Source organism: Helianthus annuus, chromosome 2, assembly GCF_002127325.2.
Source record: "Helianthus annuus cultivar XRQ/B chromosome 2, HanXRQr2.0-SUNRISE, whole genome shotgun sequence".
Taxonomy (NCBI): Eukaryota; Viridiplantae; Streptophyta; class Magnoliopsida; order Asterales; family Asteraceae; genus Helianthus; species Helianthus annuus.
Genome location: NC_035434.2, coordinates 42250834 through 42266954, shown reverse-complemented (window position 1 = coordinate 42266954; position 16121 = coordinate 42250834). Strand labels below are relative to the sequence as shown.

The 16121-nt window shown below is 35.5% G+C and overlaps 1 long non-coding RNA gene across 2 annotated transcripts; it reads right to left on the bottom strand.

The window, feature by feature from the left end:
- Positions 1-10007: 10007 nt before the first annotated feature.
- Positions 10008-13848, bottom strand: LOC110903058. 2 transcript variants are annotated; one of them, XR_004886890.1, is made up of 6 exons: positions 13714-13848; positions 11267-12134; positions 11024-11191; positions 10811-10915; positions 10519-10730; positions 10008-10429 (listed from the first exon to the last, which is right to left on the bottom strand). It is a non-coding gene; the product is annotated as an uncharacterized LOC110903058 (long non-coding RNA). The 2 variants fall into 2 exon arrangements; XR_004886893.1 differs by having other exon boundaries at positions 13700-13818.
- Positions 13849-16121: the final 2273 nt, after the last annotated feature.

Below are 16121 nucleotides of genomic sequence, written 5' to 3'. Positions count from 1 at the left end.
ATCTCTACTCGTCAACAATTGGATAATCGGAAAACATATGCAAACTTTGTGAGTATACTCGTATTCCCCCTTTTTACTTTTATCACTTTTGGGGTGTAACATGTTTACCTATTGAAACTTACACATGAACTTTTGTCTAAACACATGAACATTCCTATAACATGCTTGTATACGTGATGGCTTGATACTTTAAATTTGGGTGATTCTTATGTGTAGAACTTATCATTAACTTCGTGCGAGCCAAACCTTGACATATGTAGCGCTATAGGATTAACGACCCGCCTCTACTGAAACTTTGGTTATGTCATGAGCAAGTTGCGTTTTCTTGGTTTGATATGTTAGACACATGCCATACTTAATGTTTATCTTGAATCGCATGCTTGCTATGAGGAATTGTTCACACTTTTATCTTATGCTATGTATGTACCAAACTTGTATACTCGCCTTTGCTTTTGCATTGAATTGTATTTTAAACATGTTACAGGTTGATGATGATGAAATGAAAGAGGTAGCACGATGCCTAGATACACACTTTAGACGTTAGGTTTAAATATGTTGTATCGAATTTTGGTTATGTTGGTTTGTTATTTTGATTAAACTTGTTGTTATTTGGGATCTTGTATTGATGACTACTTGAAGTTTGGAAATGAAATTTGGATTATTAAATTATTGTCACCAATAGCGTTATGATGTCTCGAGCAATCTTCACACTTCGTCTCATCCCGATGTTTCCGCCATTGGTTGGGGTGTGACAGATTGGTATCAGAGCCATAACTATAGGGAATTAGGAAAAGTAGGAATGCTTTAGCCTAGTCTATAGTTTTAGAGCCTTATTCTTATGTTTTACTTGAAACTCCTTGCATGCTACCTTATTTGCTCTTATTTATTCTCTTTTGATCTTTTAAGCATATATGTCGCTTATGTATTAACACTTGACATGCTATACTTGCTTTATTATGTGCTAATACATGTTTTATTGTCCCACTCATTATGTGCTATTCTTAATATGCTTCATTGTGAGTTTATATTTGTTGTTTATTCCTTTAACATACTCTTTCCCTCATGCATTTTACTCGACTATTCTAAATCCATAAACACTCGAGACGAATTCACCAAAATAGGCGTGAAACCCACAATTTGGTGAATGACTCTCAATCTACATATTCTTTTTTTCACGAGATATCGCCATTAAGCTAGGAGTGAAATCCACATCTTAATGCTAAAACTCAAATTTCAAATTCTAGTGGACCCTCGTCAACATGTCGAAATTAAATTTTGACCCGATGAGTACCAACCACACTTAGGATACGAAATCGTCAAGTTAGGGGTGAAATCCGCACCTTGTCGACTAGTTCCACTCCTCGATTTTTTTTTTGTTTTCATAAATCCCGCCAAGTCTCGAAATTTCGATTGATTTGGGACATGTAGTAACCGGAAGGGTAAATACCGTTAACCGACTTGTCGGCGAGAGTATTTTACCTATTAGGCCAAAGCATGCTCCTCAAATTCAAAAGACTTTTCGACCACTTTGGTTAGTCAAAGTTCCATTTGGAACACTCCAAACTTTGGTCAAACATGTGTTTCTATTGTTCATTTTATACGATGCAATCTTTCAACCTCGAGTTTACCTTTGATTTCTCTTTTCACACGCACAACATATCGAACCTTTTCGATACATTTATATATGCATGATTTTCATATAATTTAAATTCATATTCCTTGTAACGACTAGTGGAGAGGTATCATCGAGATTGGAGTGACTTCCTTACCTTGACGATTGACTCCACCCCTCTTCCCTTAAAACGACCTCACCAACGAGTTAGGGGTGATTCCCTTACTTAGGTGACCGTTACCCGAAACTTCTCTTTCAAAATATTTTATTATGCAAACCCGATCATGTTTTATACCTAAATCATTTATCATTATTCAAAATACCTACTTATACCGATTTCAAAATACATTGTTTATCAAACGTACTTCTTATTCTACCATCCATTTTCACTCAAATCATATACACGAGATTCTTAATCATGTCTTTACCGTTTTACTACACGAATTTCCAAACCTTACGAAATGCTACCTATCAATTTAATCGGTCTAATGAATCTCTTGCCCATAAACTTTACATCTGATTTATTAACTGAAACACGTTCACATTATATCATCATACTAGAGACTTCCATTCTTAATCGAAATCAAACTAACCTTTCTCAATTACTTATAAGACCTCATAGATGTTATATGATCGTTTTACCAAATACTCTTTCCAACATCAATAAATCCTTTGTTAAAATTATTTTTAAACAATCACTAAGTTCTTTTACTAAATTTCTTTTCTAAGGGTCGACGTTTTCACAAGAACTTTCAAAGTTCAAAATTTCATGTTTTGATGCAAATGAAACAAACCCGTTATTTAAAAAAAAAACCTTCTCTACAACGCTTAACTCGTCATCCAAATTTCAAAACACGTGGGCTAGAAGACTTCATGGGGACCGACAATTTTCAACATACGTGAACTCCTTTTTTTTTTTTTAACAAAAGTAGCATTTCAATCATTACAAAATATGTTAAGCATGACCAATGAGTACTTTATGTTCCTTTACATATACAAACTATATTCTACCTTTCAAACCAAGCTCAATCTAATTTTGATTCGACAAACTCAACGTTTTGTTTAAACAACTATACATGCACATCATCATACACATTTTAGACGATATCTCGCGATAACATCATTTATATCGTTCATATCTACATACTTAACCTTTTTTTTTCTCCGCAATGTCTCAACGTACACCATATACGCAATATTTATTTTTCATACCTACACCTATGTTCATACGTTTTATGCTTGTACTCATACACATACTACTTATACGTTTTACGCTTCTACTTGTACACATACTACTTACACGTTTTATGTTTATGCTCATACATACATGCGTATTCATACTTAAACTTATGCTCATACTTTCATCCTTACTCATGATTCGTACATTCATACCTATACGCGAGCGTAATCCGAGGGATTCGCTTACGTGGGTCCCATACATGCTTAAACATAAACATGCTTACATATGACATTCTTCTACGTACACATTCTTATTTTCAAATTCATGTATACCTTGATTCATACATAACTAGTACAAGCTATGTGGATCATGCGACGATCAGTATAATCGCGGGTGCACACGGGATTATAGTGATAGGCGTATGAGAACCATAGAGTGTACTACTGTGTATGGTAAGACACGGAACGTAACATGACCCCGAGTAACGAAACGGACGTAATGTGGTTAAAACATGGTGGATACGCCGCTGGTACTTCCTATATATAAGTGTTTTCACCATGTTACCAAACTTTCGTAAAACGTGCCATGAGAAATTCAGTGTGTTGCAGACCTTTTGGACCTAATACAACTTCACGCAACTCACAAACGCATTATATCCGATTATTCATGACGAGACTTCATCCTTAACACACTACGTTCATCTATCCAACACTTATGCTATTCACATACTTGTACTCTTTAAGAGCCATTCGTTCATTCTATGCTCTTATTATTTTATACAAAACTCGTTCGCAATCCAACTTGTTTAAACATTTGAGTCCTAACTTACCTCATTACCTATAAAATAGCCTCCCTATTCTTGATTCTTGTGTAACTATACTTAGTATCTCTCTATTGCTTTATTTAAAGTAACAAACCTTTTCGTTCCTCTCAATAAAAAGGTTTTACGAAAGTATGATTTTTTTATACTATCCTTAAAAACTTCCCCTTGCAAATCTACCTTGATGTTCTCCAAAATTTGGTACTTTTCAAAACTTTCAAACTTCCCAAGTTTCAATTCTTAATGATCACCTTTATGCCACAAACTCTTTCAGGCCTTCCTCTTGAATAAATTTCGGGACGAAATTTCCTAAAGGAGGGGAGACTGTAACGCCCTGCGTTTTCAAACTTCCTACATTTAGAAACCTTACGTGAAATTCTAACTTTGGAAATCTTGTGTTCTTATAACCATTCTTTCATTGTAATCGTTGTAAAATACGGAACTTGCTTCGTAAATAAAACTTGTACATTACACTTTTTACCTAGTTAAATCATGTTTTATTTCATATTTCACCTTGTTACAAGTTAGGGGAAACATTGTTGCACATTATTACACAACTTAACTAACAAAATTACTCATTATAATGTTTTAAAAAAAATAAAAAAATAAAGAAATATGGCAGCCCCAATTCAGCAAAATTCAGCCCATATAGTTGGGTTTTGTGGGCTAGTTTCAAGGTGTAACCCATTCTAAACACTTCCAAAGCCCAACCCATTGAAACCCTAATCCTTCCCCCTATAAATACCACTTATAACCAGCCTCCCTACCACTTTTGCAACCCTAAAAACTCACAAAACATCCACCAAACCGTAGCTGAAAGCAAGGGTTCGAGTAGATTGACACCCCTTCACGAAAATGAGCATAACTCACTCAATTCTTATCCGATTCACTCGATTCTTTTTCCTACTTGCTTGTATAATCATGGGGTTCGATTCCTAGACTTCTCCTTGGAGAAATCAGACCTAGAAATGCCCCGAAATAGTCCATAAACTTTCTGTTTGTTTTTATGTTCATCAAAAACTTGTTTAAACCTATGCAACTTGTGTCCAACACATCTCATACCTATGTCCTAATGCTTACAACTTATCCCATGGTTGGTTAAGCTTAAAAACAAGGTTGAGACATTTAAAATAAGAGGATTAAACCTCATAAACTTGGTGTTTTGTTTAGGGTTTTTAACCCACAAGTCATGTCAAACTTTGTCTTTGATACATGAGTGATTATGGAACAACTTGGGTTGTCCAAACATACAATCCTCACATGATTTGATGATTTCTCTTAGTTAGTGTGTATATTTCTTATTCTTTATTGTATGTTCATGACCCTCCTTGGTTGTTTTTTTTACATCAAGTGTAGTGGTGAACACATAGAGGTGCCTAAATGGAAGACTTGATCTTCCTACCTCCTACATGACTTCTATGACATTTAGAGGTACCAAAATGAAGATTTTAATCTTCTACCTCATGCTTGAACTATTGGACATATATTATATAACCTAAATATATTATTCGAATAATCGAATCTTTGATGATGAACTAGTGTTCATATGTCGGGGTACTAGATTACATCATCCTAGACTATGATAACTTGTCACGATTCTAATGGAACCTTGTTCCATGAAAACATCTAAACTCCTTCGAGTTTCCTAGTGTCAAGAACAAGCATCATATGTACTAAATGATTATTTTCCATGTTATTCTCATATCTTATTTTTATGTTGTTTTAAACACCGAATCTCGACTCTAAACATACTTGAACTTTAACCCTTATACATTCGGACTCTAAATCTCTACTCGTCAACAATTGGATAATCGGAAAACATATGCAAACTTTGTGAGTATACTCGTATTCCCCCTTTTTACTTTTATCACTTTTGGGGTGTAACATGTTTACCTATTGAAACTTACACATGAACTTTTGTCTAAACACATGAACATTCCTATAACATGCTTGTATACGTGATGGCTTGATACTTTAAATTTGGGTGATTCTTATGTGTAGAACTTATCATTAACTTCGTACGAGCCAAACCTTGACATATGTAGCGCTATAGGATTAACGACCCGCCTCTACTGAAACTTTGGTTATGTCATGAGCAAGTTGCGTTTTCTTGGTTTGATATGTTAGACACATGCCATACTTAATGTTTATCTTGAATCGCATGCTTGCTATGAGGAATTGTTCACACTTTTATCTTATGCTATGTATGTACCAAACTTGTATACTCGCCTTTGCTTTTGCATTGAATTGTATTTTAAACATGTTACAGGTTGATGATGATGAAATGAAAGAGGTAGCACGATGCCTAGATACACACTTTAGACGTTAGGTTTAAATATGTTGTATCGAATTTTGGTTATGTTGGTTTGTTATTTTGATTAAACTTGTTGTTATTTGGGATCTTGTATTGATGACTACTTGAAGTTTGGAAATGAAATTTGGATTATTAAATTATTGTCACCAATAGCGTTATGATGTCTCGAGCCATCTTCACACTTCGTCTCATCCCGATGTTTCCGCCATTGGTTGGGGTGTGACATCTAGGATGATGTCATCATGGTGTCCATAAGAACTTCATGTTTTGGCTTCAATCCACCAAGAACAACTTAGATCTGGACGATTTCTACATAAATAAACAAAGATCTTGCACAGATCTGAATATATTCATGGTGAAAAGGATTGAAAGATGGTTTTACAACTTTCTTTCAACTCTTTTACACTCAATGCACTCAAACCCGATGGAATCGGAGCTTGTTCTGATCTTCTACTCATTCTTAGTGATGCATCAGTTCCAGATCTGAATTCTATCCGGGAGAGATGTTGATTTCGGGTTTGAACATGAACAATCGACTCGAACCGTGAACTTTTCGGACTAGGGTGATTCCTGTTCGGCCGGGTCACTTGGGACGAAATGAGGGTCCTGTTGTTCAAACAAGATATCAAAACGTCTCATTCAAAGCTACAAAACTTCAAACAGAAACGAGTGTTAGAACGATCAGACCGTCAGAACGGATTGCCGTTTGATGGGGTTACCACCCGATCGGATTGCCGCCCGATCGACCGGCCGTCGATCGGGCTGCACTTGGTTCCATACTTAAACTATTTCTCAACCTATTCAAAGGACCTGAACGTTGAAACGGATTACCACCCAATCGGATTGCCACCCAATCGGATTACCATCCGATCGAGTGACCGTCCGATCGTGTGACGTTTGGGAACTTAAGCAATTTTCAAACATGTTCTATGCATACGGACTACCACCCGATCAGATTGCAATCCGATCGAGTGACCGTCCTGCTGTGAACTTGTTCTCAAAACTGAGAAGCCTCGCCAATCGGATCGTCGTTCGATCGGACCGCCGTCCGATCGACCGACCTGAAAGGTAGAGATACTTCTCTATTTTCAAAATGCTACAACGAAAACTTCAAAAGTCAAGCCATCATACACAAACACATCCATCCCAAACGAGGTAACAATCCAATCGAATGGTCACCCGATCGGATGACCATCCGAACAGATTGTCACCCGATCGACCGGCCACCCGATCGGATTGCCGTCCGATCGGATTACCGTCCGATCCATTGACACTTTGCACCATTTTACACTCTGCTTATTGTTTGTGCTATCGTTCTGATCAGGCTAAACTTACTCTAGCGCTCCCATCAATCCATCATCGCTGTGAGTATACTCGAACCCTTTTTGCTTTACACACTTTTGGGTGTTACATACGTTACTTATTCTAAATCACATCGAACACACTATGCAATACTTTAACGCTAAACGTTACCGCATGTTATACGTGACTTAATGAATGCTTGTTTGTTATGTTTATACATGGATTGTTGTCTACCTGCCTTAGCAACGATAGTACTATAGTTTGGACTCAGCACCTGTTCATTCAGGGGTTGTTAAGGACAATTAATTACATGGCTCACATTGGTGAGTGTGTATTACGAACTGCCTTGGGCAGTCAACCCGCAGTCATTGGTATTGATAGGATCATGTCTATAACTTACGTGCTTCATTTCACACTGTGTACGTGCTGGTTATGCGTAAATGATTTCGAACTCTATTATATCTATTAAACTTGTATGCTCACCTTTACACTATGTATATTGACTTTTACTTTAACGTATATGGCAGGTGTTTAAGATGATTATATGCTTGGCTTGCTGTGAAATCGAGGCTAGGAAAGGTCTAGAAACAAATAAACGAATTGTCTGTATTTAAATTCTGAGTTGTCGAAACAAAACAATTTGTCTTGAATTTACCTGTAATAATTATGTTACTTTTTATGTCATTGTATGGGACATGATGCTTTAAATAATTGGTAATCGTAGTTGTTATGGAAACTTCTGGACAATCTGTTTCGCTCAGTGCCATGCCCCGATGTTTCAGTCATCGGTTGGGGTGTGACAAGACCCGTTAAGTACATGTTAATAATTAAAAATTAAAAAAAAAATATTATATGTGAGTGTGGATATGGGGTCATTAGTCGTGGGACCTGTGATGAATTATTCACAAACACACACGGTTCTTTTTCCACAATCCTAACCCTAATTTTTAAATCTATCTCACAAACACAACCATTCCCAATTCGGTTCACAGCTTCCCCAATTTGGTCGTGTTCGTGTCTTAAACAGGTCGTATGATACGTTGTTAATTTTTTCGTGTCTTAACATGTCATTTCGTGTAACCTTTTTATTAACAAGTTCGTGTTCGTGTTTCGAAAATCTGACACGATAAGATTTCGTGTCATGTTCGTGTTTACGTGTTTCGGGTTCGTGTTTTATCGTGTTTGTGTCTTAACAGATCGGGTTGACCCGTTATGTCAGCCCTCCATGCTGTCGCTATTGCTTGGTCGGTATTGACCTTTATGTCGCTGCTAAAGGGTAAAAATTTTAGCGGCGACACGCCATGGCTAATGAATCATTGCTATTAGGCTTCATCGCTAAAGTCATTTTTTTTCTGCATTTACAATATTTTCCGGTTTTTACGAATACACAACCTGTCAATTTCTAGTTTTCAGCAAATTATATAAACACCGCGTCTGGATCCGGGCAATAGCGGCGGCATATTGCGAGTCGCCGCTATTGGAGTCGCCGCGATTGGGTGGTATTTCTTGTAGTGTTGGGTGAGAGCAAAAAGATTTTTTTAAATATGATTAAAAGTTGGAAAAAATATAATCGTATTCAAATAAATACAATGATCTAGAACAATTTTAAGCATTTGAATACACCTTTGATAAATTGCGACATTGGTGGTGGTTTTTCTTTTTTTTTTTTTTTCTTTTTTCGAGGGGTGGGGTTTGGTTTTTGGGTGGTGGTGGGTGTTTAGGTTTTGGATGGTGATGTAGTGGATTTAGGTTTTAGGTTCTTGGACACTTGTCACTTTATAATGCCTTCTTAGACTTCTTATTTTTAAAAGCCTTTGTAGAATAGCTTAGGCCATGGGGTATGGGGCTTGGGTTGGGGCTTGGGTTTGGGGCGTGGCCCCTTTAGCGTGGGTTTGAAGTCGGGCATGGGGCGGGCTAGCAAGGTGACATGGCGGGCTCTCAATGGTCATGTGTCAACTCATGCCCCCAACCCAAGCCCCACCATACCCCATGGGCGTGGGTTTTTTTCCCATTCCACGTGTCAACCAATGCCTAACCCAAGCCCCAACCATACCTCACGATCTTAACCCTAAATGTAAATGGATGAAAAGAACAACCAGTTTTAATGTAAACGGGTTTAAAAATCATATAAAGCTTTTGTATATGATTTTATCATTTCTTTGGCTTACAACCACCTCTCCGTATAATCATAGCAATAATACTATTTAAGATAACAAACTGAAAGCCCGTTTAACATTAAATGTTTTATTGTGTAAGTACCTTAGGATAGTCCAAATGGTTTATACCTCACGGTATCAAGATGTATAGTAAATTTGCCTATCCATAAAGTGGTTGAGGGTTTTAATCTTATGATGGACATTGGTGGCGATTTACGCATTCAAAAAAAAAAGTATCTCAAGAGTCAAGATTGATGATGAAGATACTTCCCTTTAGTATTATACCTACCTTTGACGTAGCTAAACTCACTCATCAGTACCTCTATTTCAAAATGTTGCGTAAAACGGGTCAATCAGACAGAAAATACACCCTAGTATCCTGTAAGCCATGTGAGTTGCAACTTACAAGCCTTTCTTGTTGATTTGAGTTATTTTAATCTTAAAGGGGCCAAAATAAAAACTTCAGGTAAAAATTGGACATGCCAAATATACGCAACGTAAGAATATAGTTTTTGTGATTATAATGAACACAATGGTGGATGATCAAAAATGAAAACAAAAATTATTGGGTGATTATAATGAACCCAACCAGGCTCCTATTGAAACTAGAACGTTTCGCCATCAAAAAATGTTTTTACTTGCTATCTAACCGGAAACCTCCGAGCAATCAAATCATCATGTACGGGTGGAAAAACGGGTTCTGGTCATGTGGTTGGCACCGCGTAAAACGGGTCAGTTCAAGTTGGCTCAATTTGTTCAAAAATTTGATGCTTTTCTATAAAAGGTTAGATACAATTTCAAATTACAATAAACACGCTAGAAACCTCGTTCGGGTCTATACCCATAATTTTCATCATATCTAGTTAGTAGTTAGTAACCGTTTTAGGAATATAATTGATTGCTTTGTTCGTCTATGACTAGCCTATCTGGAATGAGGTCAAGTATCCCTTAATTTTTGCAATTTGATAACTAGATTTTATCATAATACCTTAGCTTGATTCGGTATGTTCGCATCCATCTATACTCGTTCTTGTATGTTACCTCCCTGTGTCAACAAATTAAATTATTGAGATGTGGTTTATCACATCATGAGTTTAAAACTAAAAAAGAAAAAAAAACGGACAGGGTAAATACCTAAATGAAAATCCATGCAATGCCTTTTTAAACTCATTACACCTATTATCATAAGTCGTCCACTCTTTGCTGTAAGTGGGTGCACGTCTTTTAACACTACATGCTTCTGCGTATCCTTTCATCATGTGTAATGCTTCTTCTAGAAGGTTTGAATAGTCTTTGATATCGGATGTTACCGTGAGAAAGTCGACAACAACATCGTTCCCATTAACCTTTTTTTAACATACGTTTGTAAATGTAATAAGAAATCAGGTTTACAAAAAAAAGCAAGGGTTGCATAAATTATACTTACAAAGAGTGTTGTTATCTCAAACAAAGAATCTTCCGAGATCTTAAAGACCTCATCTTTTGATTTATCAATCGTTGGAATTGGTAAATGATAGAAGCCTAAGAAATTCTACAAAAAAGTGAAGTTATTTAAGTGATTTAAAAACCTAACCGAAAAGGTTGGTGTTAATCTAAGTTGTTGGTGCTAATTTGAAGTGATTAGAGTCATAAGGTAAACCTTGACCACAGAGTTAAGTTTTCCTTCTAAGGTTGACGCAACAATTGTTGCAACTGTAGCATGTGTCAGGTTAGATTTTTTTTTTTGTTTTTCAACTTCCTTACATATGACGGGGTACCACGTAGCATCCTTAGGGAACCATTTCTTTTCCGACAAATGCTCAATAACCTAATCAGAAGAAACTAGTGAGAATGAGCTTTATAAAACAACAGACCAATAGTTTTTAAATTTAAAAGGTGCTACCTTTGAATACTTGTTATAGTAGTCAACATGCGTTAGGAACTTTTTTAAACCGCTATCCTTCGCTTCCGGACTTTACAGGTGATTGCCTTAGGTATATTTAGGGACGTACATTTTTCTTATCCTCTAAGTGACTTTACATGTGATTGCCTTCTTGTGTTTATACCATATGATGTTGTATGCTATTATACATGTTTTACATTATATTGTGTCACTCTCTGATCACTTTCTTGGTATTGGTGACTCCTTATTTCAATATTATTTGACTTGGTGTCAGGGCCGGCTCAAGGGGGAGTGAAATAAAGCAAGAGCTTTAGGCCTCCATTTTCCTAGGGCCTCAAGTTCTAAGATAATATATTATATTTTGGTAATTTTGGCTTTGAAATTGTTAACATTGAGGTTTATGATCTATAATTATGCGTATACAAAGATGATATATGAATAATAGATTCATAGCAATTTTTTTTGTTTACAAAAAGGGCCCCAATTTTGCTATTCGCTTTGGGCCTAGAAAAAATTAAAAATTTTTGAGCCGGCCCTGCTTGGTGTGTTTGTATGTTATTTGTTTTGGAGCCGGGGTCTCTCTGGAAGCAGCCTCTCTATCCCTAGGGATGGAGGCAAGGTCTGTCTATATCTCACCCTCCCCAGACCCTATAAGTAGCTTTGCTATTTGTGGGATTTACTGGGTATAGTTGTTGTCGTTATTGTATAAATAATTTGCATATGTGTCCACATCGTCGTTCTTCATGATAAGATAGTAGACTTATGTTATACAACTTGCTAAAAGTTAAACGTCCAGTCATAGTCGATAATTTCGTGTTCTGATATGACCTCCATGTTAGTCATGTAGCATATGCCCAGCAGTATGTACCTGAAGTTTAATCAAATACAATAACTTAGGGTGAGTAGATGTAGCATGCGTTCAACCAAACCCAAACCGCTCAAAAAAGACTAAAACAACCATTTAATTTAGGCTTGAATAGACATTCAACAAAGGCCTAAATTAGGTCAACAATTGTTCGATTAATCTTGTTCAAGACACAAGAAATATGATTGCCACGATGCCATGCCAACTTTCAAATAATCAATATAAAAAAGAGTTCAAACAAAACTTAGTTAGAAGTCGTGTGTGTTATAGAAGGTAAAAAAATGAGAGGAAGAGAGAGATTAGAGGTCATTCATTAATACCAGCAAATGTATAATTCATTACATATACAACATGCGTGGTTCATAAGCAGTTAAAAACTCAAAACCATTTGCATTTTGGACCCTTTGAGATTTTATCAGTCCTATTTTCAGGGAAATAATAGAAATCGTGCCTAATATTATTTTTTTCATGGTATGGGCCTATAAAAATGAGACGCCCAAAGCAGGTGATTGGGTTGCTTGATTCTTGGGCCGACTCTAATTTCAAAAACTTTCTTAAAACATGAATTTTTATATTTTTTCCGGATTTTATAAGTTATTTTAAGAGTGTAAGTTATTTTTTAGAGTAAATTGTCAAAATCGTCCCTTAAGTTTGGGTATGTTTGTCAGTTTTATTCAAAACAACTTTTTGGTACCATATTGTCCTTTACTTTTGGGATTTTTTTTGCCATTTTCATCTAAACGTCTAACATTTTTTGCAAAATACTCTCTGAGATTTGGGATTTTTTGTCATTTTCATCCAAATGTCTGACAGAAAAAACAAAACAAATTAGCATTTGGATGAAAATGACAAAAAAATCTTAAAAGTGAAGAGCAATATGACACAAAAAAGTTGTTTTGGATGAAACCGGCAAACATGCCCAAACCTCATGGACGATTTTGACAGTATACTCTAATTTTTTAACATAAATTTTCTATTTTGTTTATAATGTCTTTTTCAGATTACGTAATCCATAACCCATAACTTGGTGGTCTATGGTTATGGTATGGTGTTTGACTTTAGCCCTTTACAGAAGAGATTTCAGTTTGAATCTTTGAAGGTGGAATAAATCGTTGTTAAGAAGAAATTAAATTAGTAATTTTTTTTAGATCCACTTAAACCAGATTTTATTTTATTTCAAATATATATTATATACGTGTAGCACATTAAAAAAATTAGTAACAAATTATATTTTGTAGAACATGTTTTAAGTTTCCCTCAAATACTTGTTTTAAGTTTACTTAGGCCATGTTTGGCTTAGCTTTTCAAAACAAATTATAACTTTTTGGAAAAGTTAATTAGTCACAATGGATTGACATATCGACTTTTCCCCTTACAAAATAGTTTCACCCAAACACTTTTTAACTTTTCAAAAAGTCAATAAGCTATTAAGTCACTAAAATAGCAATCCCAAACACCTCCCTAAACTGTGTGTTTTAAATAGTAACATAAACTTGTATGGAGAATAGTGTGGGTGAAGTTTATAAGGTTTTAGTATGTACAGATCAACAAAACAGACAACTACTTACACTTCTATTGTTACCTTAGTTGCGAACGAAAGAGAAGATCTGAGCTGGAGAAAGTTTAGCAGGTTAGAGTTTGGTGTAAGCTGCGTGGAAGAAGAAGAGAGAGGTATCAAAGATTTGTTTTACTTGTGATAAAACTTTTAGCAAATATCATGTATGTATTTATAGAGAAATGATCCTATACAAGACAAATCTTTTATACGAATTGTACGTGACATGGAGGAGATGACAAGTGGAATTGGCTTGAAGGGTAATATAGTCCTTTCTCAACTTTTCCCTTTGATTTTCAAACGGCTATAACTTTTCATACGGTAATATTTAAAAAAAAATACGAGAATTTCATTCTCTTTAATTCGAGCAGCCTATTGCTATATTTTTCTTAAATAAATTTACATGAATTTGAATACCGATTAGTTTATTACATGATTTTGAATACCTAGCACATGACTACGTGATTTTGAATACCCATTTCGTGATTACACATTCTACATAAACCATTACGTGATTACACATTCGATATAAACATATTACGTAATCACGTAATGGGTATTCAAAATCATGTAATTTTTTAAGAAAACTATAGTAATGAGCTGCTTGAATCAAAGAGGATGAAATGCTCGTTAATACGGTGTAATTGTTTTAAAAAATATTAAGGTATGAAAACGTTATAGTCGTTTGAAAATCAATGGTGGAAAGAGTACAAGTGAGAAAGGACCAGAATACCCTTTTTTTATTTGTTACTTCAATTGTTTGAACCTTATATTTACCAAATACCACCACTTAGTTTTAAGCCATTAATCTTAGGAGATCAATGGTTGAACTTGTTTTCTATATTTCGTACAATAATTGTCTCTTAGTACAAATCTCTATTTATGAACAATAGATGTGAGATAGAGTGGAAAGGCGATATGGCTGGCTCTGCAAAAGGTTCGGGATTCGGTCAAAGATCCAGCTGTTTAATTTGATTTTCCACTTTTTCCTTTATTTTATTTCTTATTCCGTTTTTTCTTTTTCTTTCTAATTTTCCCTTTTTCATATACCAAATCTATTTCCCAAAATCATTTGTATTTAATTATATAATTTATTTTGTTTCGTATTTATTTATTTCTTTTTTACTTTGTTTCATATTTATTTATTTCTTTCAATTATACATATATTGAAACTAGGCTATGGACCCGTATATTATGCGTTAAATAATGAAAACGATATAATTATGAAATCTTAAAAATTTATTTTATAATTAAAATACGTGTTATATATAATAATGCAAATTATATATAATAATCCAAAATACAATTATAACTTACAAATCTGTAAATACTTCTTGTCATACAATATTTAGATGTTTTATTGCTAAGTTTACCATGTTTATCTAAGATCAATAGTTTCAATCTGCCTCTAAGTTTAGCTTTGGATAAGGCCTCGTTACGTTGTCTCAATAATACACGAAAGAATGCAAAAACTCATAATTTTTGTATACACGTTAACCCTAAATAATAGTTTGACTTCTCACAGCAAAAATAATTTATAGTTGAATAAAACTGTTTTACAAAAAAAAGATTGTTGCATACATAAAAAAATCATTACCTAAAGTTCTAGCTAGATGATGTGAATAAAATGCAACATATAAATTACATCAATTGTGGCATAAAACTAACTATTTTTTAGTACTAATGTTGGAAAAAGTGTGTTTTTATCTTCCTTTTGTATTTTCAGGATTAAATGAGCTCAAATAAACAAAAGAAGCAAAAAGACAGCTAAATCTAACATAAATACAAGAAAAGGAACAAACGTAGCATGCCTGACCCCCCCCGACAGCATCTTCCCAAGCAAAACAAGAGAACAGAAGGCTGAACATGCCCCGTGCTCAGTGAGCACGAGGGCGTGCCCAAGTGTCAGCAGAAAAGACAAAGTTGTAGAAGCTTCTATCGCCCACCACGGGGCCGTGCTCAGCGGACACGGGGCCGTGGTCAACTATAAGATTCGTAGAATCCATGCAAATCTTGATAGTACATATACGTTTCTGCACACGGGGTCGTGCTCAGCGGACACGGGGGCGTGGTCAACTAATGCAGACAAACTGCAGTTAATGAAGAAAGAGAGAAGGATGGACACGGGGCCGTGCCCAACGGACATGGGACCGTGCCCGAGCTTCTGTTTAGCCTATAAATAGGAGTGCTTGGATCACTTGCAACTCATCCCTTGGCACACCACCTCTCTCACACTTCACCACCCACCACCATCACAACACCATCATCCACCACCATCTTCCATTGTCCATCATAGAGTGTGTGAGTCGTCTCGGGATCCAAGATTGATCGTAAGAGTTCTTGACAATCAAAGGCCATGTTTGCCTAAGTCTCTTACATCACTTGGTGAAGACAAGTGTTTAGTGTAATACTTTTTATTTTTAATATTTTCGCAC